This window comes from Lycium ferocissimum, unplaced genomic scaffold, assembly GCF_029784015.1.
Source record: "Lycium ferocissimum isolate CSIRO_LF1 unplaced genomic scaffold, AGI_CSIRO_Lferr_CH_V1 ctg21293, whole genome shotgun sequence".
Classification (NCBI taxonomy): domain Eukaryota; kingdom Viridiplantae; phylum Streptophyta; class Magnoliopsida; order Solanales; family Solanaceae; genus Lycium; species Lycium ferocissimum.
In genome coordinates, this window is record NW_026719603.1 from 4,874 (window position 1) to 11,012 (window position 6,139).

General features: G+C 35.2%; 1 long non-coding RNA gene across 1 annotated transcript; it reads right to left on the bottom strand.

Annotated features, from left to right (window-relative positions):
• Positions 1–430: 430 nt before the first annotated feature.
• LOC132043114 (uncharacterized) lies at positions 431–3,137 on the bottom strand. The gene is made up of 3 exons (XR_009411667.1): positions 2,967–3,137; positions 1,437–1,538; positions 431–712 (listed from the first exon to the last, which is right to left on the bottom strand). It is a non-coding gene; the product is annotated as an uncharacterized LOC132043114 (long non-coding RNA).
• Between the last annotated feature and the right edge of the window lie 3,002 nt (positions 3,138–6,139).

Here is a 6,139-nt window from a genome sequence, read left to right on the forward strand (position 1 = left end):
TAATTCTGATATGATGTTTTGACGCGGGCGACCGCTTGGGATTGCATTCGTGTGAAATCTGCTTCTGATTATTGGTATAAGCAATGTCTGCTAACTCTGATCATGCGATAATACGATGATTTGGTTCGTACATCTGTTCGGGTGCCTAGGTAGGGCACCAGTCACGGCCCACGGAGCTGGGTCGTGACATTAGTTTAGAAGACAGGGTCGCTATAACACCACTACTGTATCGCTCCATAGTGGGCGTCAAATTGTTTACCCGTAAATTGGTACAGTTAGATTTGTTTATGTAGTCTAGGACACATGGATCAAAGTGACCAAAATTACAAAGTAATTTGCAGTTAATGATCAATACAAATGAAATATAATTAAAAGTAAAGAATGAGATAGCCTGAGCCATGGAGGAGCTTTGAGCTAGAATCTCCGGGCAAGCCAATTAATTGTAGTACTGCTAAGGTAATTGAAATAGAAAGCTAGAGAGTAAAGCAAGTATCGATTATGTATTGTATGAATCTCTTGTCCCTTTAGAGTGAAATGATAGCCCTATTTATATTTGGGCTTTGGGGTACATATTCCATGAATTATGCCCTCATTGATACTGCAAATTAATGTTATAGTAATGATGGACAATAAAGATGATAATAATGCTTATCAATATGTCTTCAAACTTCTCCTCGGCCAGCATCATCTCCTTTGTTGAAGAACCTTACTCCTGTTATTTCAAGAAAAAGATGTAAAAAATTATTTTGGTAACCACCACAACATAAATCAACTATTTATTTTTAACATATCAATTCCAAAAAATTTAAATTAAGTATCTGAAGTTCATATCCACTACAATAATTTTTACCTACTACTTTTATGTGCAAAAGTGAAATTTGAAAGTTACTTCCATTCAAGGAAATACCTAAGTCATATATTATGGCTTAACACAAAACAAGCACTCCATGACTAAAATTTGAACTTTTCCCTATAACCCCTTGTTTATTATCTTTGTTCAAACAAACCCCTTTGCACTGAATAGCTGCTTGTTAAACTGCATTTCAAGCTTAAATGCAAAAAGTCAAAGAAATTATAAATTCTGCTCCAACTTTGTAAGTGCACTAACCACAAGCAAAAATTCTAAAATGCATTTACACAATTAGAGTTGCTTTAGACATGAAAGTGACAACTTTAACCAAAGTGAAGTGGTCGATTTTTGGACTGCAACACTATATGTGTCGTGCACTGACCTCAATTCCCAAGTGGCTTTAATATTTTACACTAAGCACAATATTATCATTTACCCTATCAGAGTTCAAAACAGGGATTAAGGAACAACCTATATAGTTATGCTACCTGATGAATCTATGTGTTCTTTACTCGCATCTTCATATCTCCAAAAATAGAATTTATAAGTAATGCCAATCATAATTCGATTTCAATAGAGTACTAACCTGCAACACTATTTTCAGTTTCGGTTCCTTGACGACGGTTACTTGGTTGTTACGGTCCTCTCCACCTCTCCCACTTCTACCTCGTCTGAATTATGTCATTTCCTGCAAAATAACATAAACAATATAAAGGAAGTTTTTGTTTCCTTACATGAAAAGGAGTAAACTTTTTCCTATATGAATGAGATTGCTGAACTGACATGAAAATAAAGGCATACGAAAGCTGCATATAAGAAATTCCCATAGAGAGCTAAAAGAAATAGAGGGATGGGTGATTAGGTTCTACCATATATTGGCTAAAAGTCAAGTAAAAGTTTCATTTTGCTTCATTAATTAATGATAACACATGCAGGAGTGTAGATGAATTTGCAGAAAAAGGGACTACCGATATGCTGAAATTCTCAACATCTTCATAAAAAAGATGGACAACATATATTATTTAGGTGTATTTTAGACCATACTTGTCAAACCAATTGCTTTATGATAAAACCATTACAGAAAACAAGAAACAACCGTCTTCCAAGATTAATGACATAAACTCAGTAAATCAACTACAATAATTAGTCATCAAACAACATAATTAAACCATATGAATCTCATTTTTTTCTTGAAACCACATTCTCATAGAAATATCTACTCCAAAAAATACTTTTTCAAATCTAAAGCAGTTTCAATTATCAATTAGGTAAAATAAAAATAAAAATCTACTCTTATTCAGGCTACTAGAAAAGCTTACAATTGAAATATTTCAGCCAAGTCAAGCAACAGTACACAAAGAATGGAGGATGGAAATTTCCTCGAGGACGTGAAAGTTGCATCGGAATAAGTTTATGATCTAAAGTATTTCCTATTACTTATTTATTGTATAAAGTCCAACTAATTTAACTAGACTAAGTTTACCTTCATGTTTTCTTAATATAATTTTGAGGCAATTAAGACATAGATGAAATAAGTATGCTAGGGTTGTTTAGACAGCCACCATAAACAGAAAATCAAAAATTAAAAGGCAAGAACTGATTGAAAAGCTTCCAGTTCCTCTCTTGTTTTGGTCATGAAAGATACTTGTATTTCATATCTTAACAAAGCGAACTACAGAGAACACCTTTGTGGACTAGCCACCATACATCATTGTGGCACAACAATACTACTAACCAAACTACCAGCAGTATTTACATTATGCACTGAGGATATCACAGTATTAAGATTACACACAAGAACAGGAGATGGCATAGCACCTTTCTAGTAAATATAACTCCATTTTTACCCACATTCAAATATTTCTTTAAGGACGATGGAGTATCCCAAAACAGCATCGTTGAAGAAGACATGGAAGATCTAAACGGAATCGAGGGAAAATACAACAAATTAGTAGTATTTTTCACATAGAACTTTAATGGCATAAAATACACAATAAGACCTATGGAGTAATAGAGTCGAATTGGGCCTCAAATACACCTAATAGCAAGTAGCAATAATAGAGAGACAAACACTAAAGACATAAATAACAGATAGATTTAAGAAAGGGATACAAACCCTAAGTTTGTTTGCCGAGAGAGAAAACCAGGTTAGGAGCGAAATTTTCTCAAGAAAACGTTTGGGCTCTTCAACACAACAGGGGGAAATCTCCATCTAGGTGGGGATCATCGTCAGCATCTTCAATTTTGGGTCAAGACTAGGGTTATTGAGGGGAGAATCGGGTATATGCGTTTTGTTAAGGAGAAACTGAAAGCATAAATCTGAGTTATATTATTTTCTTAGAGATAAAAAAACAAAATTTATTTTTTGTTTTTGTTTTGGAGAGTTTTCATTTTAATTTAATTTCAAATGTTAAAATAATCATATTTGACAGTGACTTGGTCGCCACAACAGCCTGTTAGTGGTGACTTCTATCGGTTGCTACTAAATCATTTGTAGCCAAATTTTGTTCTATGGGGAAAGGTAAAATTTAGAACTTAATTGCACGTATTTGTTGCGACGCAACAATAATCGCCACTAAAGGTGTATTTTCTGTGACGACTTTCATGGTCGCCACAAAATCCATGACTTTCTATGGCGACTACTAAAAGTCACCACGAATCCATAACTATTTGTGGCGATTGATCTAGTCGCCACTAGAAGCCGCCACTAAAAATTAGATTTCTTGTAGTGTCTTTTTGTAACAGTTGAACATTCAAAATTAAAGTCAAGATGCAATTATAATTCAATAGTTAATTTGAAAAAATGGTCAAATTAATTCAAGGTTCAATTATACTTTAAATTTCAATCTTATCCATGTTTTCAAGGTTCAAAGCTCAAACATAGCAATGTTTTAGTTTGTGGCTACGACCTAAGCACTCAAAGAACCAGGTTCATTGAGCAATTATGCAAGAAGGTAACTTGCGTAAAGTAAAGCAATACAAGTATTTAGCGTGGAAACACTCCTTGATCAAGGGAGGAAAACCATGATCTACCTAGTAGAAATTTTCTCAAACTCTTCACTCAAACGAGCCCCAACAAATCTAAGGTTTACAACCTTCTTTGTAACACCTAAGAAACTGTTCCAAACAGTGCCGCCTCTACCCTCTTAACTCTCAAAAGTTCCAAACTACTAGCACTTTTCTCTCCCGCTTCAATAACTCTACCAGTCAAGGAAGTCCCTTACGACTCAATTGTACACCTATTTAACAATTCTAACAAAGGTAAGTAAATGGAACCACAAATAGAACATAACTATTACAATAAAAGAACTGCATGATAATTATCGATTAGCTCAGGTTCTTTGTTGGTGTGTAGTTGGATCTCTAGAGACTCAGGTGTTGACTCCGCTCACGCTTGATGCCTCATGTTGGAAATTTGTGGTTGTGGTTAAGCTCCAAATCTTGTTCATTTTATTTATATAGAGTAGCTGACGGCTTCTCTTGTTTGAAACCAACCAAGTATGTGTTTCACAAGTGTTCGAAAATAAATCCGTGTTGTATATGTGGAGTAGTTACCACCTTCTCTTGTTCGAATCCAATCAAGTATTGATTTCATAACCGTGTCTGAAAACCAATCCTTGTTTGACTTGATTTCCTTCTTTCCTTGTTTGCGCGCCGACTTCTTCGTCTACTACTCCAATGCTAATTCCATGTTTTTAGTTTATGATAATATTTTCATAGCTTGAATTCCAACCTTTCATTGAATAGGAATGAGTAAATATTCCAGTTCTCCTAGTTGGCATGAAATAACTCTTCAACAGTCTCTAGTATTCCTCGATAAGAACCTTTTGCAAGCAGTTCCTCTCCTATTGTGACTGCTTTACTGAATCCTTTGGAGATCTATTTGGATTTCTTTTTCTTCAATGCTATCCTTGTAACTCCCTTGTACTTGATTGTCTTCTAGATACATTGTTTGTCAAATCATCAAAACTTCATTTTAAGCTCATCATTATTACTAAGTCATCCATTACTCAACAATTTCTCCCTTTTTGATAACGACAAACACATAGCAGCTTCAAATGTCTTCATGCGCCTTTGAATAACTTTTTCAATCTTCTTCAGCTCTTGACCAAATACTCCCCTTTGGGCTCAACTCCTATGTTTAAAATCTTTCTCTTTATAACTAGCTCCATTGTTGTTCTAACACTACAACTTCGTGTTAATAGAACCAAGGATCACTTCACAAAGTTTGAAAGCTTGTAGTAGTTCACCCTCAAGTACAGCGCGGTTTGTAAGCTCACTGAGTAGGATGCTAGGAATTAACGTTTCATTCATTAGATCCTCTAGATAGCTTGGTTGCACAACTAAGCATTTTTTGTAGGCCTACTTAATCTTGCTTACTGACTTACATCCCACTCTTTGCAACACGATAGGTGGCTAGGTTCGTAGAACTTGATCATTTCCAATATGCCTTCTCAAATAACATTTTCTCGTATGCCTTTTTCAAAAACATTTTCCAGTGATAAGCATAAGGACCAGATTCTTCTAGTCTTCTCTGCATGACAACTTTTTCTCCTCCTTATATCTCCTTTCTTAGTACCTTCTAAATAGGATTGAGTTCTTTGGTAAATAAGAACTAATTTCTTTACAACATCCTAAGTGGCAACTGGATATATGTGCAGTGCAACTTTTCTTCTCGTCACATCTTTAAGCACCTTCAATATGTCATGTGGTGATGTAATGTCTGTGCCTAATATATCCGATGTGGAACATGAACTATATGAACATGATCTGAATATTCCCTCTCTTGACATCATCGAAAAGCAAGTGTATCAACAAAATCAAATGCATTTTATCAATATCAAACTCATGGCAACTCGGGCTACACTATCATGAACATAATTTTTTATTTTAATAAAAACCATCTTGCCGTATGCTTGTGATATTTTATTCCAGATGAAAAAATCAAGTATGTACAGAATAAAACGAAAAAGCAAACATGGAATGTTATATCCCGTATTTGGAACATTGAGATGATCCGGGTTAACTATGATAAGTTAGGGTCAGGACCATTCCGGGATGCGAAGTCGAGACGTGTGACCTTCGATTTTGTCGTGAGACCTAAGTGTGTATGATGTTATTGGCATGGAAACATCAAAGAAAATTCGGGACCAAAGATGGAATAATGGGAAGTTGCCAATTATTGAAAGAAAAAGAAGGAGTAAAATAGGGCCATGTGGCCGGCCACCTTTGGAGTGGGCCATGGCCACATGGTTGGCCATTATTTGTAATAAAGGATGACCAAGGGAC